Source organism: Arachis ipaensis, chromosome B5 (genome assembly GCF_059453495.1).
Source record: "Arachis ipaensis isolate K30076 ecotype BB chromosome B5, ASM5945349v1, whole genome shotgun sequence".
Classification (NCBI taxonomy): domain Eukaryota; kingdom Viridiplantae; phylum Streptophyta; class Magnoliopsida; order Fabales; family Fabaceae; genus Arachis; species Arachis ipaensis.
The window spans coordinates 30,336,671-30,362,957 of record NC_142440.1 but is presented as its reverse complement, the minus strand read 5'-3'; the positions used below and the strand labels follow the sequence as shown (position 1 = coordinate 30,362,957).

The window sequence follows — 26,287 nt, the reverse complement described above, 5'->3', positions numbered from 1 at the left end:
GCCCCCACCCCCAACCCTCTTCTCCCTCTCTGCTCCCTCTCCCTCCAACCACCACCCAGCACCACCCAGTTGCCACCACCGGCCACCCAGACGCCAACGCCACCCCGTACGCCGCCGCCCCAACCCCTCCCCCCTTCTTCTCCCTTCCTCCTCTCTCCTCCCCTCTCCACCACTGCCTCCGCAACCACCGCCCCCCCACCGCCGGCCACCCAGCCGCGCCCCCTCTCTCTCCACCACCCAACCGCACCCCCCTCCTTCTATCCTCAACCCAAAACCCTCGCTGCCACTGCCCCCATCAGCCGCCACCGCGTCGCCGTGCACCACCACCGCGCCGGACGTCGCCGCAGCCTCCTTTTTCCCTGTTCCACCCCTTCCGCTTACCAGGTTCCGCAACACGCAACCCTTTTTATCCGTTCGTCACTTTTCTGTATTTTTTTATTCCGTTTATGTTCATGATTAGGATAGCTAGACTTGCATGTTGTAGTGGATTTTTAGGTTGTTAGGTAGCTTAGGCTGTGGTTAGTGGATCTAGGTCTGTTTACTTGCACTGTTCTTACTTCTGTTTTATCCTATGTGCAAATATGTTGCTGCTATAATCATGTTTCATATGCTGCTTTCTCGTATGTTGCTGCTGTTTACATTGAGTTTTTATGTTTATTTTATATCTATGTACATGCAGCTTGATTCTTTAATTCATATGAACTGATATGATTGCTGTTTATTTTCCGGGACAATCCAATTTTAGCCGGAATGCTGCCCAAATTTTTTTGAAAATTGTTTTCATTCTTGTTTTGGTTTGGCAACTCTGTTTTACTCTGTTTTCCCCGAACCATTTCATGAATGCTAGGGCCACTTTCTTATCCTCTTTGATTTCCTGGTTCATAAACTGCTTGTTCAATTATGAGTACTTCTATTCTTACCTGTGAATCCTTGTTATATGGAATTTTTCTATGCCACTTACTTTCCTAACTCACTAATTCTAATTTACTAATTTCTTTTTACCATACTAACCCTTTTGATCTCTTTTCTGATTATTTTCACTTTCCTCTAACTTTCTCACTATGGCATATTGATTTTTTTTTTCATTTAACATAAATTCAATCACATTTCAATTACTCATTTTCCTTTCCTATTTCCCCCTTACCGCTTTGAGTTTCCTTTGTTTAAATTGCCTATTTGCTTTCCTATTTTATCCAATTCCTGGTTTTCTGTTTTTCAGGATGTCTGCCTCACAGAGGAAAGGTAAAGGCAAACGCAAGAGAGGAGATTCCTCCCAGTCCATCATTGTTCTAATGCACGATTCATCATGGCGGGAGAAGAACTTCACACAGCAGGAGAAAGCTAACCAGCTGCTTCCTGCAAATGATCCTATAAAATTTGCAAACCGGTACTGTGAGCTAAAGTACCCGACTTTTGCAAACTCCAGAAATCTATACCTAGAACGTACCTTGAAGATTGCAGAAGCCCTCCAGCAGTACACTACTGAGCAAATCAAGCAAAGGGGCTGGTTCTTTCTGGAGAGACCACTGACAGAGGTCAATGCATCTTGGGTCCGGGAATTCTATTGCAACTACTACCTTACTACCCTAGATGCAGTGAACCTGAGGGGAAAGCAAATTCTGGTCACTGAGGAGGTCATAGAGACCATTCTCCAGCTCCCAGCCAAGTCCGATCAGCCAGATGATTTTGCACAGGCTGAGGAGGACATGGGCCAGATGCGGTTTGATTGGGATGCTGTGAAGGCACGAATAGCTCTCGACCCTGCTGTTCCTTGGGAGATGGGTCAGAACACCACTATGCCTAGAGGGATCAAGAGAGTGTACTTGAATGATGAGGCTCGGCTTTGGCATCAGATCTTGAGTAATTTTGTGATGCCGAGTACTCACGAGACTGAGATCCCGGTTACCATGATCACCCTCCTCTGGTGTGTGCTGGAGGGTAAGGACCTGTACTTACCTCGTTTTATCCGGCATTATATGGCTAGGGTCCACGTCCGAGGCACCCTCCCCTTTCCTTATCTAGTTACACGACTAGGCCGTCAGGCTGATGTGCCTTGGGAGGATGCCGATGAGCGACCACCAGCAGCGGACTGCAGGAAGATCATTCCTCACAGCAGGAACTTCTTTTCTTTGGGCTACAGACCACCACCTGTCACTGCTACTGATGAGACAGCCCCTCCGTCTGCTGGACCCTCTTCATCCACATCTGCCCCAGCTGCCCCTGCTGCTACCACTGCACCTCCACCCGCCTCTGAGCCGGTTTATCGCCTCGTGCACCGTCTATTCCGCCAGCTTGATCAGATGGAGCGCCGTAATAGGCGCCGGTATGAGAGATTGGAGCGCCGCAGCAGGCGACGCTATTCCCATCTGAAGCTGATGATCAGACAGGGCGCCGACATCCTCTCCGAGCCCGACACACCATCAGAGCCATCAGAGGAGGAGGAGGATGAGCACGAGGAGGAGCCTCATTCCCAGGCGGAGACTCATCAGCAGGCAGGCACAGAGCACTGGTGCACGAAATTGTGATGTCCAGGCTCGAACAATCCCTGGTAATGGCTCCAAAGCTTGGTGCTTTGATCTTAATTCATAATTGTCACAACTTCGATACAACTAACCAGCAAGTGCACTGGGTCGTCCAAGTAATACCTTACGTGAGTAAGGGTCGAATCCCACGGAGATTGTTGGTATGAAGCAAGCTATGGTCACCTTGTAAATCTCAGTTAGGCGGATATAAAGTGATAATGTAGTTTTCGAATATTATATAATAAAATAGGGATAGAGATACTTATGTAATTCATTGGTAGGAATTTCAGATAAGCGAATGGAGATGCTTTTCGTTCCTCTGAACCTCTGCTTTCCTGCTATCTTCATCCAGTCAGTCTTACTCCTTTCCATGGCTGGCTTTATGCAAGGGCATCACCGTTGTCAGTGGCTACATCCCCTCCTCTCAGTGAATCATATGCTCACGCACCCTGTCACGGCACGGCTATTCATCTGTCGGTTCCCGATCATGCTGGAATAGGATTCACCCTCCTTTTGCGTCTGTCACTAACGCCCAGCACTCGCGAGTTTGAAGCTCGTCACAGTCATTCAATCATTGAATCCTACTTAGAATACCACAGACAAGGTTTAGACCTTCCGGATTCTCTTGAATGCCGCCATCATTCTAGCTTACGCCACGAAGATTCTGGTTAGGAGATCTAAGAGATACTCATTCTAGCTTAATTCATGTAGAACAGAAGTGTTTGTCAGGCACGCGTTCATAGGGGAGAATGGTGATGAGCGTCACACATAATCATCACCTTCATCACGTTCTTGGGAGCGAATGGATATCTTAGAAGCGAAATAAGAAGAATTGAATAGAAAACAGTAGTACTTTGCATTAATCTTTGAGGAACAGCAGAGCTCCACACCTTAATCTATGGAGTGTAGAAACTCTACCGTATGAAAATACATAAGTGAAGGTCCAGGCATGGCCGAGATGGCCAGCCCCCTAAAACGTGATCAAAGGATCATAAGGTAATCCAAAGATGTCAAATACAATAGTAAGAGGTCCTATTTATAATAAACTAGCTACTAGGGTTTACATGAGTAAGTAATTGATGCATAAATCCACTTCTGGGGCCCACTTGGTGTGTGCTTGGGCTGAGCCTGAGTGTTGCACGTGCAGAGGCCATTTGTGGAGTTGAACGCCAGTTTCTGTGCCAGTTTGGGCGTTCAACTCTGGTTTTGGACCCTTTTCTGGCGCTGGACGCCAGATTTGGGCAGAAGGCTGGCGTTGAACGCCAGTTTACGTCGTCAATTCTTGGCCAAAGTATGGACTATTATATATTGCTGGAAAGCCCTGGATGTCTACTTTCCAACGCAATTGGAAGCGCGCCATTTCGAGTTCTGTAGCTCCAGAAAATCCACTTTGAGTGCAGGGAGGTCAGAATCCAACAGCATCAGCAGTCCTTTTTCAACCTCTGAATCTGATTTCTGCTCAAGTCCCTCAATTTCAGCCAGAAAATACCTGAAATCACAGAAAAACACACAAACTCATAGTAAAGTCCAGAAATGTGAATTTAACATAAAAACTAATGAAAACATCCCTAAAAGTAACTAGATCCTACTAAAAACATACTAAAAACAATGTCAAAAAGCGTATAAATTATCCGCTCATCACAACACCAAACTTGAATTGTTGCTTGTCCCCAAGCAACTGAAAATCAAATAGGATAAAAAGAAGAGAATATACTATAAATTCTAAACTATCAATGAAACATAGCTTCAATCAAATGAGCGGGACTTATAGCTTGTTGCCTCTTGAATAGTTTTGGCATCTCACTTTATCCATTGAGGTTCAGAATGATTGGCATCTATAGGAACTCAGAGTTCAGATAGTGTTATTGATTCTCCTAGTTCAGTATGATGATTCTTGAACACAGCTTCTTTATGAGTCTTGGCCGTGGCCCTAAGCACTTTGTTTTCCAGTATTACCACCGGATACATAAATGCCACAGACACATAATTGGGTGAACCTTTTCAGATTGTGACTCAGCTTTGCTAAAGTCCCCAATTAGAGGTGTCCAGGGTTCTTAAGCACACTCTTGTTTTTGCTTTGGACCTTGACTTTAACCGCTCAGTCTCAAGTTTTCACTTGACACCTACACGCCACAAGCACATGGTTAGGGACAGCTTGGTTTAGCCGCTTAGACCAGGATTTTATTCCTTTAGGCCCTCCTACCCACTGATGCTCAAAGCCTTGGGATCCTTTTTATTTGCCCTTGCCTTTTGGTTTTAAGGGTTATTGGCTTTTTCTGCTTGCTTTTTCTTTTTCTTTCTATTTTTTTCTATATTTTTTTTTCTGCAAGCTTTGTTCTTTGCTGCTTTTTCTTGCTTCAAGAATCATTTTTATGATTTTTCAGATTATCAAATAACATGTCTCCTAGTCATCATTCTTTCAAGAGCCAACATATTTAACATTCTTAAACAACAACTTCAAAAGACATATGCACGGTTCAAGCATACATTCAGAAAACAAGAAGCATTGTCACCACATCAATATAATTAAACTAAGTTCAAGGATAAATTCGAAACTCATGTACTTCTTGTTCTTTTGAATTAAAACATTTTTCATTTAAGAGAGGTGATGGATTCATAGGACATTTATAACTTTAAGACAAAGTTACTAACTACTAATGATCATGTAATGAAGACACAAACATGGATAAGCACATAACATATAAAACGAAAAAAAAAACAGAGAAAGTAAGAACAAGGAATGAGTCCACCTTAGTGATGTCCTTGAGCTCTTTTATGTCTCCTCCTTGTCTTTGCTGCTCCTCCTTCATTGCTTTTAGATATTCTCTGATTTCATGAAGGATGATGGAGTGCTCTTGATGTTCCACCCTTAGTTGCTTCCAATAATTGTGTGGAAGAAAATGTATCCCCTGAGGTATCTCAGGGATCTCTTGATTTGCAGTCAAATGTTCTACCACTGAGCTATAGACCCTTGATGGAAGCTTTTGTCTTCCCTTTCCTCTTTCTAGAGGTTTCTCTGGCCTTAGGTGCCATCAATGGTTATGGAAAAAACAAAAAAGCTATGCTTTTACCACACCAAACTTAGAATGTTGCTCATCCTCGAGAAAAAGAAGAAAGAATAGAAGAATAAGAAGAAGATATGGAGGAGAGAGATGTTGAATTTTTGAAGGTAGTGGGTGTATGGATGTGAGTGGTAAATGGAAAAAAAGAAGAAGGGATGATCATGAATGGAAAGAGAGATGATGAGGTAGGTGGGGATCCTGTGGGGTCCACAGATCCTGAGGTGTCAAGGCATTTACATCCCTGCACCAATTTAGGCATGTAAAATGCCCTTGCACACAACTCTGGGCGTTCAGCGCCAGGTTGGTGCCCATTTTGGGCGTTCAACGCCCCTTCGCTGCCATTTCTGGCGTTGAACACTAGAACCATGCTTGTTCTGGGCGTTCAGCGCCAGGATGCTCCCATTCTGGGCGTTCAGCGCCAGAACTATGCTCTGTTCTGGCGTTTGAACGCCAGACAGATGCTCCTCCAGGGTGTGATTTTTCTTCTGCTGTTTTTGATTCCGTTTTCAATTTTTTATTTATTTTGTGACTCCACATGATCATGAACCTAAGAAAACATGAAAAACAATAATAATAAAGTTAGATAAATAAATATTGGGTTGCCTCCCAATAAGCGCTTCTTTAATGTCAATAGCTTGACAGTGGGCTCTCATGGAGCCTCACAAATGTGTAGAGCTTTGTTGAGACTCTCCAACACCAAACTTAGAGTTTGGATATGGGAGTTCAACACCAAACTTAGAGTTTGGTTGTGGCCTCCCAACACCAAACTTAGAGTTTGACTGTGGGGGCTCTGGTTGACTCTGCTTTGAGAGAAGCTTTTCAAGCTTCCTCTCCATGGTTGCAGAGGGAGATCCTTGAGTTTTGAATACAAGGGAGTTCTCATTCCATTGAAGGACTATTTCACCTCTGTCAACATCAATCACAGCTCTTGCTGTGGCCAGGAAAGGTCTTCCTAGGATGATGGATTCATCCTCTTCCTTTCCAGTATCCAGGACTATGAAATCAGTAGGTATGTAAAGGCCCTCAACCTTTACTAATACATCTTCTACTTGTCCATAAGCCTGTCTTCTTGAGCTGTCTGCCATCTCTAGTGAGATTTTAGCAGGTTGCACCCCATAGATTCCCAGTTTCTCTATTACAGAGAGGGGCATGAGGTTTATACCTGAACCAAGGTCACACAGAGCTTTAAAGATCATGGTGCCTATGGTACAAGGTAATATGAACTTTCCAGGATCCTGTCTCTTCTGAGGCAATGTCAGTTGATCCAGATCACTTAGTTCATTGATGAACAAGGGAGGTTCAACTTCCCAAGCATCAATGCCAAACAATTTGGCATTCAGCTTCATGATTGCACCAAGAAACTTGGCAGTTTGCTCTTCAGTGACATCCTCATTCTCTTCAGAAGAGGAATACTCATCAGAGCTCATGAAGGGCATAAGGAGGTTCAATGGAATCTCTATGATCTCTAGATGAGCCTCAGAGTCCTTTGGTTCCTCAGAGGGAAGCTCCTTATTGGTCACTGGACGTCCCAGGAGGTCTTCCTCCTTGGGATTCACGTCCTCTCCTCTCCTCACAGGTTCGGCCATGGCACTTATGTCAATGGCCTTGCACTCTCCTTTTGGATTCTCTTCTGTATTGTTTGGGAGAGTACTAGGAGGGATTTCAGTGATCCTTTTACTCAGCTGGCCCACTTGTGCTTCCAAATTTCTAATGGAAGACCTTGTTTCATTCATGAAACTTACAGTGGCCTTAGATAGATCAGAGACTAGATTTGCTAAATTAGAAGCATTTTGTTCAGAGTTCTCTGTCTGTTGCTGAGTTGATGATGGAAAAGGTTTGCTATTGCTAAACCTGTTTCTTCCACCATTATTAAAGCCTTGTTGGGGCTTTTGATCCTTCCATGAGAAATTTGGATGATTTCTCCATGTTGAGTTATAGGTGTTTCCATAAGGTTCACCTAAGTAATTTACCTCTGCTATTGCAGGGTTCTCAGGATCATAGGCTTCTTCTTCAGAAGATGCCTCTTGAGTACTGTTGGATGCAGCTTGCATTCCATGCAGACTCTGAGAAATCATATTGACTTGCTGAGTCAATATTTTGTTCTGAGCCAATATGGCATTCAGAGTATCAATTTCAAGAACTCCCTTCTTCATAGGCGTCCCATTATTCACAGGATTCCTTTCAGAAGTGTACATGAACTGGTTATTAGCAACCATGTCAATGAGTTCTTGAGCTTCTGCAGGCGTTTTCTTTAGGTGAATGGATCCACCTGCAGAGGTATCCAATGACATCTTAGATAACTCAGACAGACCATCATAGAATATATCCAGGATGGTCCATTCTGAAAGCATGTCAGAAGGACACCTTTTGGTCAACTGTTTGTATCTTTCCCAAGCTTCATAGAGGGATTCACCTTCTTTCTGCCTGAAGGTTTGAACATCAGCTCTAAGCTTGCTCAGCTTTTGAGGAGGAAAGTACTTGGCTAAGAAAGCCGTGACCAGCTTATCCCAAGAGTTCAGGCTGTCTTTAGGTTGAGAATCCAACCATAATCTAGCTCTGTCTCTTACAGCAAAAGGGAAAAGCATGAGCCTGTAGACTTCAGGATCTACTCCATTAGTCTTAACAGTATCACATATCTGCAAGAATTCAGTTAAGAACTGAAAAGGATCTTCAGATGGAAGTCCATGAAACTTGCAGTTCTGCTGCATCAGAGAAACTAATTGAGGTTTCATCTCAAAGTTGTTTGCTCCAATGGCAGGAATGGAGATGCTTCTTCCATGTAATTTGGAATTAGGTGCAGTGAAGTCACCAAGCATCCTCCTTTCATTATTATTATTTTCGGCTGCCATCTCCTCTGCCTGTTCGAAAATTTCTGAAAGGTTATCTCTGGATTGTTGTATTTTAGCTTCTCTTAATTTTCTCTTCAGAGTCCTTTCAGGTTCTGGATCTGCTTCCACAATAATGTTCTTATCCTTGCTCCTGCTCATATGACAAAGAAGAAGGCACAGAAAAATAATAATAATAATAGAGATCCTTTATACCACAGTATAGGGATCCCTTTGTGAGTGGAAGAAAAGAGGGGGAGACAAAAAATGTGATGTAAAGGAAGAAACACAACTGTACCAACGGTAGAGATGTGAGATGAGATGTTAGGATATGAATGAATAAATAGAATAGGATGGGGGAGGTATAATTTTCGAAAATTATTTTGAAAAAGAGTTAGTGATTTTTGAAAAATGGTTTTTGAAAAATGTTAGAAAAAAAATTTTTTTTCGAAAATTTTTGAAATAAAAATAAAAATAATTAGTTAATTAAAAAGAAATTTTTGAAAAAGGGGGAGATATTTTCGAAAATTAGAGAGAGAGAGTTAGTTAGGTAGTTTTGAAAAAGTTAAGAAACAAACAAAAAGTTAGTTAGTTGGTTGAAACAAATTTTGAAAAGATAAGAAGTTAGGAAGTTAGAAAAGATATTTTGAAAAGATATTTTTGAAAAAGATAAGATAAGAAGATATTTTTGAAAAGATATGATAGGAATTAGTTTTTGAAAAATATTTGATTTTTAAAATCACAATTAATGACTTGATTCATAAGAAATCACAAGATATGATTCTAGAACTTAAAGTTTGAATCTTTCTTAACAAGCAAGTAACAAACTTCAAATTTTTGAATCAAAACATTAATTGATTATGTTATTTTCGAAAATTTGTGAAAAAAATTAAGAAAAAGATTTTTGAAAAATATTTTTGGAATTTTCGAAAATAACCAAAAATTTTGAAAAAGATTTGATTTTTGAAAAAGATTTTGAAAAAGATAAGATTTTCAAATTGAAAATTTGATTTGACTCATGAGAAACAATTTGATTTTTAAAATTTTTTTGAAAAAGTCAACTCAATTTTCGAATTTGATGAGAGAAAAAGGGAAAGATATTTTTTTATTTTTTGAATTTTTATGATGCAAGAGAAAAACACTAAAAGGATGCAATGCATGAACTTTTTAGATCAAAACAATGAATGCATGCAAGAATGCTATGACTGTCAAGATGAACACCAAGAACACTATGAATGTCATGATGAACATCAAGAACATAATTTTGAAAAAATTTTTAATGCAAAGAAAATATGCAAGACACCAAACTTAGAATTCTTTAATGCTGAGACACTAAGAATTCAAGAATGCATATGATAAACATGAAAAGACACAAAACAAAAAATCATCAAGATCAAACAAGAAGACTTACCAAGAACAACTTGAAGATCATGAAGAACACTATGAATGCATGATATTTTCGAAAAAATGCAAGATGCATATGCAAGTGACACCAAACTTATGATATGACTCAAGACTCAAACAAGAACACAAAAATATTTTTGATTTTTATGATTTTCTAATTTTTTTGGATTTTTATTTATATTTTTCGAAAATTTAAAAGAAAAAATAAGGATTCCAAAATTTTTAATATGAATTCCAGGAATCTTGCCATGTTTAGTCTAAAGCTTCAGTCCAGGAATTAGACATGGCTCACTAGCCAGCCAAGCTTTAAATGAAAGCTCCAGTCCAAAACACTAGACATGGCCAATGGCCAGCCAAGCTTTAGTCTTTAACACGAGAGTATATTGCTCTTTGATAACAAATTGCATGCCTCAGTCCAAAAGAATTTAGACATGGCTTTACAGCCAGCCAGGCTTCTCATGCTTCATGAAACACTAGAATTCATTCTTAAAAATTCTGAAGCCATAAAATAATTTATTTTTGAAAACACATTTTTATATTATTATTTTCGAAAACAGATGAGAAAATTTTAGAAAATATTTTTGAAAGAATTTTTTTTTTTTGAAAAGAAAACAAAAAAGAAAATTACCTAATCTGAGCAACAAGATGAACCATCAGTTGTCCAAACTCGAACAATCCCCAGCAACGGCGCCAAAAACTTGGTGCTGTTGCCGGATCAAAAGGGAATCTGGCACTGATGTTACCGGACCAAAAGCTTGCCGAAAACTCAAACAATCCCCGGCAATGGCGCCAAAAACTTGGTGCACGAAATTGTGATGTCCAGGCTCGAACAATCCTTGGTAATGGCTCCAAAGCTTGGTGCTTTGATCTTAATTCATAATTGTCACAACTTCGATACAACTAACCAGCAAGTGCACTGGGTCGTCCAAGTAATACCTTACGTGAGTAAGGGTCGAATCCCACGGAGATTGTTGGTATGAAGCAAGCTATGGTCACCTTGTAAATCTCAGTTAGGCGGATATAAAGTGATAATGTAGTTTTCGAATATTATATAATAAAATAGAGATAGAGATACTTATGTAATTCATTGGTAGGAATTTCAGATAAGCGAATGGAGATGCTTTTCGTTCCTCTGAACCTCTGCTTTCCTGCTATCTTCATCCAGTCAGTCTTACTCCTTTCCATGGCTGGCTTTATGCAAGGGCATCACCGTTGTCAGTGGCTACATCCCCTCCTCTCAGTGAATCATATGCTCACGCACCCTGTCACGGCACGGCTATTCATCTGTCGGTTCCCGATCATGCTGGAATAGGATTCACCCTCCTTTTGCGTCTGTCACTAACGCCCAGCACTCGCGAGTTTGAAGCTCGTCACAGTCATTCAATCATTGAATCCTACTTAGAATACCACAGACAAGGTTTAGACCTTCCGGATTCTCTTGAATGCCGCCATCATTCTAGCTTACGCCACGAAGATTCTGGTTAGGAGATCTAAGAGATACTCATTCTAGCTTAATTCATGTAGAACAGAAGTGTTTGTCAGGCACGCGTTCATAGGGGAGAATGGTGATGAGCGTCACACATAATCATCACCTTCATCACGTTCTTGGGAGCGAATGGATATCTTAGAAGCGAAATAAGAAGAATTGAATAGAAAACAGTAGTACTTTGCATTAATCTTTGAGGAACAGCAGAGCTCCACACCTTAATCTATGGAGTGTAGAAACTCTACCGTATGAAAATACATAAGTGAAGGTCCAGGCATGGCCGAGATGGCCAGCCCCCTAAAACGTGATCAAAGGATCATAAGGTAATCCAAAGATGTCAAATACAATAGTAAGATGTCCTATTTATAATAAACTAGCTACTAGAGTTTACATGAGTAAGTAATTGATGCATAAATCCACTTCTGGGGCCCACTTGGTGTGTGCTTGGGCTGAGCCTGAGTGTTGCACGTGCAGAGGCTATTTGTGGAGTTGAACGCCAGTTTCTGTGCCAGTTTGGGCGTTCAACTCTGGTTTTGGACCTTTTTCTGGCGCTGGACGCCAGATTTGGGCAGAAGGCTGGCGTTGAACGCCAGTTTACGTCGTCAATTCTTGGCCAAAGTATGGACTATTATATATTGCTGAAAAGCCCTGGATGTCGACTTTCCAACGCAATTGGAATCGCGCCATTTCGAGTTCTGTAGCTCCAGAAAATCCACTTTGAGTGCAGGGAGGTCAGAATCCAACAGCATCAGCAGTCCTTTTTCAACCTCTGAATCTGATTTCTGCTCAAGTCCCTCAATTTCAGCCAGAAAATACCTGAAATCACAGAAAAACACACAAACTCATAGTAAAGTCCAGAAATGTGAATTTAACATAAAAACTAATGAAAACATCCCTAAAAGTAACTAGATCCTACTAAAAACATACTAAAAACAATGTCAAAAAGCGTATAAATTATCCGCTCATCAAGCACGCACCACCACAGCAGGAGGCTCCACATCAGCTTGAGGCTACAGATCCGGAGATCCCGCTCCAGTCCGTCCCTCCTCTACAGCAGCCAGACTCTCAGCCCACCACCGCCACAGAGACCCCAGCTACCATCCCTACCAGTGATGACACTCCTTCACAACCAGCTTGATTGAGCATCGGGGACGATGCTTCATTTTAAGTATGGGGAGGTCGCCATCTCTGGCGTTTATTTTGGTGAACTACTACATACTTTTTCTTTTATTTTGGATATTTTTCTGTATTTTTCTCTTTTTTCTTTTATTGTTATTTTCTGAGTACTTATACATTGCTACTTGTGTATTTTACTCTATTTTCTACATTTTGCATATTTTTGTTCATATTTTAGCCATTTAGTTTATTTTAGTTATTTAGTTTAGTTTGCAATTCTGATTTATTAGTGGATTAATTAGTATAGTTTACCCTTTTTAGCATAAGATAGTATAGTTTAAATTGAAAAATATAAAAAGGAAGTAAGCTAGGAAATTGAACATATCAGATTTAAATCCACAAAACTTGTATATAGCATTACATGATGTAGTTAAGTTGACAACATTTCATCAAGGAGGAACATTAAAACTTTAAAAGCTACCCTAAATAATTTTTTTATGAGAATAATGGGAATTTTTAACTAAACCTGCATACAATATATAAATAATATATGATGCTTGAGTTAGAGAACACACAGCCTGTGAGTCTTGAGCTTAAATTGTATGGTTGCATTCAAACCATAATTTCATTTCTGTGTGTTACAATTCTTTTTATTCTGATGTTCTTTCCTTTGCTTTAATCTATATGTCCAGTTATAGAATATAGAATAGATACATACCAAGAGAATGATTGAGGCCATCGTTTGATTTCAACTCACTTACCCCAAATTAGCCTACCTTTTACCTCACCCTTGTTAGCCCCCTTGAGCCTTTTAAAACTCCTTTATTCTATTTAGCCAAATTACTAGCCTGAAGCAGAAAAACAAAGGAAAATCCCAAGTGAATCCTTGGTTAGCTTAAGATAGAAAATTATGAATAGAGTTAAATGTGGAAAACCTTTTGGGAACATGGGTAATAGAAACAAAAGGATAGAAAAAGTTAAAAGAATAAAAATAAAATCTGGGAAGCATGCTCATGAGAAAATCTAAGTGATTCAACTACCATGTGTATAAAAAAAAAAATTTTATTTTTCAGCATCTAAATAAAAGGGGATACAAAAGAAATTTCCCAATGCAAAATAAAAACAATGCACATGGAATAAAAATAAAAAAGTAAAAACATGAGCATGTAACAATAAGTGGGATAATATGGGAGAATAGGTAAAAGAAGTTTTGTCTTGCTAAATATGTATGTTAGGTGAGATCTTAGTCTAATTAAGGATTCGCTTATTAGCTCACTTAACCCTATACATAAATCCTTACCTTTACCTTGACCCCATTACAACCTCAATTAAAGACCTCATGACTTTTTGGTATGACTATATTCTATAATTGTTGATTGGTTAGATGAAAAACAAAGTTATAGAAAGTAAGAATAAACACTGAATGAACCCAATAAACACTGAGTGACGAGAGAGTAAACACAAAATCCAGTGAGGGTTCTATAACTCATCAACATATATCTGTGCTTAATTTACTAATTGTTTTGCAAGTTTGTACAATATTTTCTTTCCCATCTCATTTGCTAAAATGCTTTATTATTTAAGGGTTAGCTATATATATATATATATGACTCCTTGAGAATGTGAATTAACATGACTACATGTAAGCTTTATATATGAGTAAATAAATTAGAGTTGCATGATGCATGACTCATTAGGTAGATGCATTTAGCATAGGTTGCATTTCATAACATTCCATCATCACTTTAACCTTAATTATTTACCTTGGATTTAGCATGAGGACATGCTAGTGTTTAAGTGTGGGGAGGTTGATAAACCCATATTTCATGAGTTCTTTTGTGCTTAATTAGAGTGATTTATACAATCCTTCACCTACTTATTCACATTAATTGCATGGTTTTACTTTCCCTTCCTTATTATGTGATGTAAATGAAAAATATGTTTTCTAAGCTTTAAAATTAATTATTTTAATTACCTTTATTTCCATTCGATGCCGTGATTAGTGTGTTGAGTAGTTTCAGATTTTCTAAGGCAGAATGACTTAAAGGATGAAAAAGGAAACATACTAAAATGGAAGGAGGAAGCAAAACGGAGCTTTAAGGAAACTGGTACCCACGCGATCGCATGGATGACACGATCGCGTGCCAAGCACGAATCAGCAGCGATGCGGCCGCATGACTGACGCGACCGCGTGGCAAGGAAAAGCTCCAAATGACGCGACCGTGTGACCCACGCGGACGCGTGACAGAGACCACGCACCAGAAATTACAGAAAACGCTCATAGCGGATTCTGAAGCCTTTTTTGGCCCAAAACCAAGTGCAGAACACATAGACTAGAGGTTATAAAGTGTGGGAATGCTTTCATTCAAAGAGAGCTCGCATATTTTTACTTTTCAATGATTTAGATTTAGTTGAGAGGGAGATCTTCTCTCTCTCTTTTAGGATTTAGGATTTCTTCTTGTTTTAAGAGTAACTCTGGATCCCAGGTTTAATGTTCTTTTATTTTAGTTTTACTTTTATTTATTTAATTTATTCCAACATTTGAATTGATTATTATAATTTGATTTACGAAGTATTCCATGTTGCAGACAGTTATTTGAATTAATGATAATTGAGGTATTTTCAGTTTATGATTGTTTTCTTTGATTTAAGTTACCATTGCTTCCCATCTAAGGACTTTTTTATTATTCCAACAATTTTACTCTTTTTTCCCTTTTTGGTTCTGGTTAAGAATTTAGTAACTCAACAGTTATTAGACTCAACATAATTGATAATCGTTATCTTGCTAATTGAGCTGAACTTAAATAATCCCAACCTTTTCTTAGGAAATAATTAGGATTCAAAAGTCAATTTAATTAGTCCCTTGACTTTCCTTTGCCCTGATAAAGGTTGACCAAGTGGAGTTTAGATTCAACTTTCATTATTGTTGAGAGAGATAACTAAGTTGGACCTCTAATTTCTCTACCTTGCTAAAAGTTGCTTTACGGTTATTATTTATTTTTAATTGTCATTTGATTCACTCGTCATTTAAATTACTTGCTTCTCCCCTTCTAAACCCCGATTACAACCTTTATAACCAATAATAAGAACATACTTCCTCGCAGTTCCTTGAGAAGACGACCCGAGGTTTGAATACTCGGTTAACAATTTTTAAGGGGTTTGTTACTTGTGACACCCAAAACGTTTGTACGAGAGGATTTTTGAAGGTTTAGAAACTATACTTGCAACGAGGATTTATCCGCAATTTTCTAGACCACGCAAAAGTTCTAACGTCAACAGTACACCAATTAGGCCTTTTAATTGCCTTTACATAGTATACTTATAATTTTTAAAGTGGACATGATTAAAATATATTATACTTTTCAAAAAAGTTAAACAAATAGAGCAAAGAGTGAATAACTTAACAATTGCAAATATGATGTGAATTTCTAAAGTTTAACTACTTTAAACTCAATCACCATCTTCTGCAAAAAGTGGATAACTTAGCAATTACAAATATTTTATGAACCCTAAAATAAAACTACTAAGAAGTCAATCACTATAATTTGAATCCTCCTCCTCCTCCTCCTCCTCCTCCTCCTCCTCCTCCTCCTCCTCCTCCTCCTCCTCCTCCTCCTTCTTGATCTATAGACATAGGCACGCCCACACTTGATCCATCTATGTCACCTCTGCCCAATTCCATCAACAAATTGATATCACCCAAAGATGGTACTTGATTAAAGCTTCCCATTTCAGCTTGTTGGTATGCCTCTTCTTGCATGATATCTTGCTCAGGCACATCATATGTATTGCCTTTACGTAGTATACTTATGATAATATAAAATAATATTTATAATTTTTAAAAATTAATGAATACAAACAACATGTAAAAAATTTTAATTTTTGAAACAAAATAAAATTATTCTAAAAAAATTATATAAACAATTTTTTTATCCTCAAAGTGTTTAACATTTAAAAAAAATTTGTTATAAATATACTTACATTTTGTGACAAACAAATAACTTGTTACAAATAATGTTGAATTTTGTGATAAATTAATTTTTTGTTACAAAATCATTGGAGTTTTTAAAACAAAAAAATATTTTATTATAGAACAATTAGAGTTTTTGAATATAAAAAGATATTTTGTTACAAAATATTACGACTTTTTGCAACTTCTTTTTGTTTTGTTACAAAATATTATAATATTTCGTAACAAAACAACAATTCGTTACAAAAACTAACATAATTTGTAACAACAAAAGTTAGGTTGTTACAAAATATTAGCATGTTTTGTAACAACTTGTAATGTTACAAAATATTATTCTTCTGTAACAATCACCAATTATTATTATAAAAAATTAATTTGTTGTAATAATTTTAAATTTGATATAAAATTTTTGTTACTAATATTTTATTTTCTTGTAGTTAAGTGGTTCCATGTTCAGAATTGTTTTCACTAACTTGTAATTCTTGTTGGAGTGACCTCAAGAATAGCAGCATCATTGGGAACCTTGCGAATTACAAATACTAAAGTATTACTAAAAAGCATAAATTATAACGTTATTAATCAAAACATTATTAATAAGAATTTAGTACATATTAAAGTTTGTGTTTGTTTCAGATCATGATCTGCAATCTAGAAATTAATGACTAGTAATAAGCTAAAATGGACACCAGAAGCTATGCATAGCAAATATAAGAACTCCCTGGTGATGTATAGCAAACATCCACATGATTAAATTGTTTCAAAAGAGAAAAAAAAGTTAACTATATGATGAAAATTTATCCAAACAAGGAACACAAGCAGAGATTTATGGTTTTTAATAATTTTTAAATAATTACAAGCTCTATTCAAATCAAATACATAGCAGGGCAAATAAAATAGTCCACTTTTTCCAAAAATGTCTAAGAATTAGCAAAGTTTAAGTATAAATGAACAAAAGTCTCTACCTGAAAATGCATAACTATAGATTTTATAAGCCTTGTGTTGAACTGGAAGTAATAGAAGGCCTTCTCCTTCTGCACTTCCAAACACTCTTGCCAAATAAATAAATAAACAGGGAGTTTATAAACGAAATAGAATTAGTATTCATAATTTCATCTGAATCAGAAGTGAAAGCATGAAGCATCTGAGGTGTTCACCTTGTCGAGATCCTCACGACAATGCGAGAGGTTCTCGTAGTTCTTGTACTGCTTCAATCGAGTCTTGCGGTACTTATGTAGCTGTAGTTAAGCTTCTCCCATGGAATCCCTTGTATATCTTTCTCATGAAGCTTCAGCATAGCAACACGTAGGAGGAGACAGAGACCGGCGACACAGGAGGAGAAACAGAGCGTTACGAGTTTCAACCATAGAGGAAGGAGCGACATTTGAGGGCTTACGAGAGAGTGAGCACGACAGAGGCTTTGAGAGGAGGGAGCATTGACGGAGGAAGAGCTGAAGGAGAGAGCACCAACAAAGAGAGAGCCGACGGAGGGAGCAACGAAGGGAGAGCCGACGGAGGGAGCAGCGAAGCAGGGGTCGGAGGCGAGACGAAGCTCTGGGGTTAGGGTTACATTGGAGTTGCGATGAGGAAGCAGGGTTAGGGTTGGAGGTGCGATATGATGAAAAAGCTCTGGGACAATGAAGAGTGATGAAAAACGTTTAAGTGTAGGTGTTAATAGTGAAGTATTTTTGCTCAGTATATTAAACATACCCTATTGGCATGCTTTACAATTGTCACTATATGCCTACTCTATTGGCACGCTTTATAAGCGTACCCATTGCTCTCTATTGCCACTGCTCCTCTGCATTAGCGGTTTCCTCTGCCTTTACCACTACCACCAACCTTGCCGATCCCAGAAAGTTGTCGACTTAAGGGAGGAAGTGTAGAAGCTAACACAGGAGCTTCACCTACAAGAGGAGCAGTCTGAACAAAGGTACAACGACCTTTTATTGCACACGTGGGAAAAGCCGTTGCCATCAGCTCGGACCTGACGGAAAAGTTGGAGTAGCTAGATCATTTGCGAGAGTAAATAGAGGTGTACAACCAGCAGATGCACGCTGGAGGCAATGGCGCTGGCGCGCTGCATACCAGCGGCAGTACTACTGGTGGGGCACCGACATCAGCACCTACTCCGCTGCCTCAGTAGGGGAAGACGACAATGACGACGACGATGATTATCGGGGTCTGTAGGGTTTAGGGATTTAATTTTTTATATCTACTTCATTGTATTCTACTTCTGTAACATTTTATTATATTCAGATCATTTATTTTTAATAAAATAATTTATTAATTTCTAATAATTTTGAATTTTTGCCCTAATTTTATTAACAAGAGTTTTAATTTGATGACTACTAATTGTGACTTAATTGTGCTAAAAAAAACTACCATAGGATTTACCGGCAAATAAATTCGACGGTAATTTGGCGCCAAAATATGTGATATGACACCAAAATTACTGTCGGAATAATCTGACGGTAATCAACAACTCAATTTCAATAAATTTATTGAAAAAATTGACGAAAAGTTTGTTATTTATTAATGTCAGACAAAATAATCCGTCAATAAATAATTTCTAATTCCGTTTATACCGTTAAATTCAGAATACTAAATATTCCTAAATTTTTAGCCAATAAACATTATAAATACAGATGACAAACCCCTCTAAAATATGATCTTTAAATCTAATTCTTGTATCTGTTGAATCATGAATTAATTTGCTCGTCGAAGTCCTTGCAAGTACCGACTCCTCATCCGATTTCAAGGGGATGACTGATTAGTGGCTTCCCAACTCATCACCCATTCAATATTGTAATTCTTCATCAGACCATATGTATTTCATGTACATCACATTATTTCAGATTGAATACAAAACTATCTTCTTTCTATAATAGATTTATCCAAAACGTTTTTGACAAAAAAAAAAAAAAAAAAAAAAAAGAAAAGATTGCAGCTAATTAAAAATATTTGTGAGCTCTAGTCTTTGCTTGCTAAAACTAGTTGTAGACTTTTCTATGTACCAATTATTAAACATAGCTTGTTACCCAATAGCTTACTTATTTAAACTATAATTAGTTTATAAGTTGTTAAGTTGATTAAGTTAGGATTAGTAAAAACAATTGTAAGTTAAGAAATTAGTTATTCTGTTATTGTATATACATCAATAATCAACTATATGACTCTTGTTTTATGGGCTTAAAAATTTGATAAAACCTGGAACAGTTAGCAACCTGTTTATTACAATACCATCCTCTATATATATATATATACTAATACTAGATATTCAAATAATATTTATATTAATTAACATCACTATTTCTCAATATATATCTTGTAAGAGAGATGTATGAGTTGACTAAGCATAATTTTAACGTTAATTGATCTATTTTCTGGTGCGGTGCACTTCTGGGAAAGATTTTATTGTGTCAACTAGCTACCAAAATTCCCTGTTAAGTAAACACAAGAATTGGCTTCAACTTGTCATTTTATCGATTAAAATTAAAATATGTTGATTTCAATATGATTTATATTTAGAAACTCTAATATCAAAAAGCAGAGTGGTAATAATAACAAAATGAATATTATCGGGATGATGACATGATTTAAAACTTTTTATAGTTTATCGTGAAATTAGAACTAAATAGTCATATTTTTAATACATCTTCTTATACGTATGAATTTTTTAAATTTTTTTATTTATCTTAATATAAAATTCTTTTTTGCAAATTTTGTATATATAATTAAATTTTAGACTTTTGGTCATAAGAATTTTGGTATTATATTATAATTTTTTTTAAATTTAAAATAATAAAATAATATAAATAAATAATTATATTTCTATCATAATTTAAGTGCTTTTTTTTCTTTTTTTTTTTAAAAAAAAACTGTAATCACTTGATTTAAACAAATAAAATTAAATTAAATTAAAAAAAAAAGAAAATTTGTGTAACAAGTATGCTTTTCTTTCCTTTTCTCGGTGGCCTCCTCAACGTATAACATTTATTTTGTGAATTTTCTCGTTTTGCTTTTTCTTTTATGTCTAAATTAGTTATCAGTTAAAAGAAGCTAAAAATAATAATTTATAAAAATACTGGATATACACAAATAAAAATCAGTTACTATGCATTACGTAAGTACAAGAAAGGCGCCGAATAGCAGTGGTTTATTTTAAAAATTTTGAAAAACCAATTTTCACTTCAGTGGTTCTCCAATTGGCATTTTTTAGGGCGCAGAAATTAGTTGTGTGGTGATTTTCAGTAATTATTGGTATAACTGCCATTAATTTAATATATTACGTCATATTTTTTTTGGCGGTTTAAAAAATGTTGTTAAAACACTTTTTATTCTTAAACAACATTTTTTAAAAAGTGTTATTTAAAAAAAATATTACTAAAATATAAAAAAAGTATGATTTTAATTTTAGGTTTAATTACTCTGTTGATCCCTATAGTTTCGCAAAATTTTCAATTAGGTCTCTATACTTTTTTTCCTTTCAATTGGGTCCCTATACGTTAATTTTTTTTTTTAATTTAGTCCTTATTAACGTTAAACGTCAAAAAAATGTTAGTGAATTGTGAAATTACTTGTATACTTTTAGGGACCCAATTGAAAAAAAAAAAATATAGGAACCTAATTAAAAATTCGATAAAACTATAAATATTCAATAAAAGATATTCCTATAATTCCTATTCAATGATTCTACAACAAAAAAGATATTCCTATAATCCTTTTTATTTTGTCACTATCATTCTTTTGCTTATTTATATATAAATTATACTAAAAATACCTTCTTTTTTTTTAACTTTCAAAATATCTTATCTTAAGAACATACTAAAAAAAAGATTGGATAAAATGAAACAGAAATAATAGTAATAAATATATATAAAATGAATTGTGAAAATTATCCCCAAAAATATAACAAATCAAAATTTATACAATACAATAAGATAAAGAATTTATTAACGTAACTTTTTCTAAAGAAAGAATTGATACTTTTAATTAGATTAATAATTAAAAGTATTTGTAAAAAATAACAAATTTTGATAACCCATCAACTTTTTCCTAAACAAATATAAGCTTAATTAAAATGATGATTACCAATCATGTTAAGTAACACCAAATTTATTTAGTATTATCCATATTGAGTAATAACTAATAAACACAAGATTAATATAGTAGCAGTTATCAGTCTGCTAGTTATAATGATAAACACTCTTTCAATAAGAACTAAATCTAAAGTAGTCAGGGGTGTTTTATTATTTAGAACTGGAATGCAACAACATAGAAGTAGTCAGGGCTTTTTTTGCTTCTCATACACGAGAATAGCTTTGGTCTTGTTATTTCTAATTGTAAGACCATTTTAAACTGTTTTAGATATTTTCAGATAACACATGTTAAGAGAGATGAAAACTTGGTGGCCCACAAATTAGCTAATTTAGCTTTTACTCAACTAAACTTAATATGGCTGAAAGAGATACCTGCTGAAGTTTGTAATTTGGTTTACAAGGACATTCTAGGTCCTAATAGTTAATACAAAGCAACTTTCATGTCCAAAAAAAAAAACTAAATCAGAAGAAATTGACCACATCTTACGTACGAAATCACCTGAGTGGGGATAGTGCACTTTATTTACTTGAAATTTACAATTTAGAGACAAAATAGACAGATGAGAATGAGAACTAGGAAGGTGCCCAGAAACTTTGAACTTCGAAGTCGTTGATCATACTCATGTTGTTGACGGCATGATTCGATAGATGTGAATATGCGATGCCAGTATTTCCTTGTTGACGGCATGATTCTGCAATTACATGTGCTTTTATATTGTGCTGTGTAATATTATAATCTGTAAAATAACATACAAAATCTAATTCATGATTATTACTTTATTAAAAGAGCATAATTATATTATTGAAGTTGTAAGATACTTTTGCAATGAGTAGTGGAATTTTCATTCTCACAAAGGCACATAAAACTCTGTGTCTATGTATCAAATCCACAAGTTCCACCTCCTTTAGATGGATCCTGACAGAAAACTCATAGTAAAAGAACACTCTGGCATGGCAAGACACTCATATAAGATCTTAATTCTAGTTGTTAGTTAACAATAATGTATAGACTAAAATAAAAACTATTCTATTATATGATGATGAAAATATAACTAAAGATAAGGACATCAATCTACATAACACAATGGAAGGGCAATTAAATAGAACACATAAGCATGGGTTCAACAGTATATACCTCAACTTATATGGCACTAAATCCGAATCCAAAATTCCCTTCAACGGCAACAAGTAAATCGGAACAAGCCACTGCAGCTACAAGTTTGCCTTGGAAATAGATAGACCAAGGATTACTCACTGCAACAATAAACGCGGTTTTAGAACCATTGTCAAACGGAATAAACCGCAAATTTGCCTTGGAAATCTCTCACAACCTGGGCAGCAGGATAGGACCACGATATCTGAGAGTCCTGTATGCCTCTATGACAATGATCAATTAAACTCATAATCAATTAATAAAAGATAAAATACATAATCATAACTCATAATCAATTCAACTCTCTCAAAGGCATTTAATCAAACACCTTATCTCCAATCTCACATCTTTTCTTATTTCTAACATAATCAATTAATTATAGATAAAATACATAATCAGAACTCATAATAAAAATTTTTTAACACAATCAAAACTAATTTTAACAAACTAAGCTTCACAACTAGATCAATTGGTTCTCCTTGTCATTCAGGATGCTGGTTACCTAATCAAATAAAGTCAAATTACATACAAGCAGCAACCAAAAATAAGCATAAGCAAAATTAGAGGTATTTAACAATCAAGATTTCTCAACATTGTACCTGAAGCATTAGAATCAGGAGAGGATGCCGTTTGACTACTAGTTGTTTTAAGAATTATTACCCAACGCTGATAGAAACCCACATGTTCATTCTACTCGCGATCTTTGCAATTCAAACAAATGAAAGCCATCTGACTAGTTTCCTTCCCACATGCCACTTGGTCCCTTCATCTCCTCCGATCTAACAGTTGAAAAACTAAAACAAAATTCAATCATCACCTGTTGTTGCAGAACCAGTCCAGACAGCAAAACGGAGTCGAGGAGCGACAACTCGAGACAAGGCACCCGAGGCACGGTGAGGTAAGGCAGGACGAGGGGATGCAATAGGCAAGGCGGACGAGTGAAGCAGAACAGAGCACCCGTGGGCGACGCAGAGGGACGACGACGACGACATGGAAGACGGTAGCAGAGTGCGAGAGAGGAGAAATCCAATAGGGAAATTAGGAGAATAACTTAGGGATAGTTAGAGTTCTCTGATTTTGGGGGACAAAAGTATAAAGGGTATTTTTGGTATTTCAAAAAATAGAGATGTTTTTAATTAAATTTTTTAACCAAATTATGAGAATAATCGATTTTTTGATGGAATATTCTGTTATTTCAAACGGTTTTATGACGGTAGGGACTAAATTGAAAAAAAAATTAACGTATAGAGACCCAATTGAAAGGAAAAAAAGTATAAGGACCTAATTAAAAATTTCGCTAAACTATAGGGATCAACAGAATAATTAAACCTTAATTTTAATATGACTTACAATGTCACCATAACTACCATAGTATAATCATAGTAAAATCTACTTTATATTATATATGTATTATAAAGTGTTTGATTTAGTAGCATTTTTCGACAAACTGTTGATTAGCCCATGAGACTCTGCTGCATATTCATAAGCACCGACACAAATAGTATATCTTACCAATTTGTGGCGATTTTGGAAAGGACTGCTAATTTTTTGTTGCTATTTTTTGTCAGCGTTGTAGTATGTATAAATATATGTATTATTTAACTTATTTTTAATGTATGTTTTATATTTTATCATATATTTTATATAGCAACTAATTTTTTATATAACCTAATATAATTGAATAATTTATTAAAGCAAAACAAGATTGACATAAATAATTTATAATTTTAATATAATAATAAAAATACCATGTATATGTACATAAAAGATTAATCATCAAATTAGTCACTATGTATTTGTCTATGAATATATGTATTGTTTAACTCATTTTCAATGCATATTTTATATTTTAAAAAATTGTCGGTTCAAAATTTTCACAAAATAATTATGTTGATAATATAGATCTAAATCAACAATTAACCCTCAATCAAGATTTAATTTGCTTGTCACAAGTACAAATCAATAAAAATCGAGAGTATTTAAATCTCAGGTCGTCTCTCAAAGAAATTGCAGAAAAGTATGTATGCTATTGGTTATGAGAATTTTGGGGGTTTTTTTGGTATGATGAACAAGAAAGTAAATCAAACAAGGAAAATGACAATCAATTAATATAGAAAACCTTGGCTAAGGGTGAAAACTAGAAGTCCTATCCTCATTATCATCTTCCATTGTAATGGTAATTGTCTATTACTCCCACTTAGTTAACTTCTAACAATTGAAAGAAAGTCAAGTGAAGATAATTGGCTATAGTCCACAGATCCTAATCAAATTCTAGGGAATGACTAGCTTTAGTGGAATTCAAACCAACTAAAAACCTTTATTTACCAATCAATATTAGATTTTGACAATTCAAAAATCTCCAATTTCTCAACCCCAAAATTAAGGATGCTAAAATCTACTCTAAATTAAAATATATATTTTTATATATTTTTTATATGCAAACTTAATTTGGTAGCTCATTTTTGTTATACAAGGTAGCATAGTGGATATAATGATATAATAATAATTATATTAATGTTCACGTAAATAAAAAGCAATTCTACTAGGTAGACAATGGAGGTTTTTAACAACATGAACAATGGGCTGCACTCGCAAACCCAATAACATCTTTACTTATTTTTATCTTTACCAATCCAAAATCCAAGTTTCACCACAACCATTTTACCGCTGCAGCCCCTATGACAATGCTCATATCATTACCGCTTTCCCTGTGACGCCGCTCACTGTCGCCGACACGAAGCTTCTCAACGCCGCATTCGTCTATCATCACCGCAACGAAGCCACCTTCTCCTTTTCTATTCTCCTGCTGCCCCGAAGCACCTTTGCCCAGCATCCTCCCCAATGCTGCATTCTTGCCCAGCGTGGTCACTGCCGTAGCCTCGAACTAGCACCAATCGTCCTCCCTGCAATGCGTCTTCAATAGCCAAGCCCAACCCAGTCTGTCCCTGTGTTTGTATCGCGTTCATACCTATTTCTTTTTTCAAATCATATATTGGAGGGAGAAGAAATTGGGGGTTTTCTTTGAGTGGTGTTTAATAATGAACATCCACATCTTAGTAAAAAAAACCATCCGCATACATAGTAAAATGAATATCGTGCAGAACATGTGCATGTTGAATCAAGCAAATCAAGTAAAATATCAACGGTATACCCAAATAAATATCTACTTTAGAATGAAAAGAACTATCCACATACATAGTAAAATGAACATCTGACTTGGTTAATAAAAAAAAGTAACGAGAGCACTGGAATTGCCATACAACAACGACGACAATGGCATAGGATTGCAAGAGAGCGGTTGCGGCAAAATAAAAAAAAATTTAAATTATGATTAAATATAATTAATTTAAAATATAATTTTTAAAATTAAAATTAATTTTTTTTAATCAATTGTTTAAGTTATGTTGTTCAGAAGAAGTGTTGTTTCCTTAATCCTTATATTTTTCAATAAAAAAGTGGTCTGGCACGCTAGTTCACATACATATCAATAATCAATACACACACGCACGGGGCTAGCAAGCTACTACAACAGGAACATGCATGTAAATCCAAGTGAGAGAGTGATAATGAATCCCCAACTACTGGTCCCAACTCCAGTTGCATGAGTGGAATAAACTTGTTTGATTTGTTGTTTATCATCGTTTGAGAGC

At 36.0% G+C, this 26,287-nt stretch overlaps 1 non-coding gene across 1 annotated transcript; it reads left to right on the top strand.

Annotated features, from left to right (window-relative positions):
- The first annotated feature begins 7,929 nt into the window (after positions 1–7,929).
- LOC148563740 (small nucleolar RNA R71) lies at positions 7,930–8,037 on the top strand. Its single transcript, XR_015885217.1, has one exon. It is a non-coding gene; the product is annotated as a small nucleolar RNA R71 (small nucleolar RNA).
- The last annotated feature ends 18,250 nt before the right edge of the window (positions 8,038–26,287 follow it).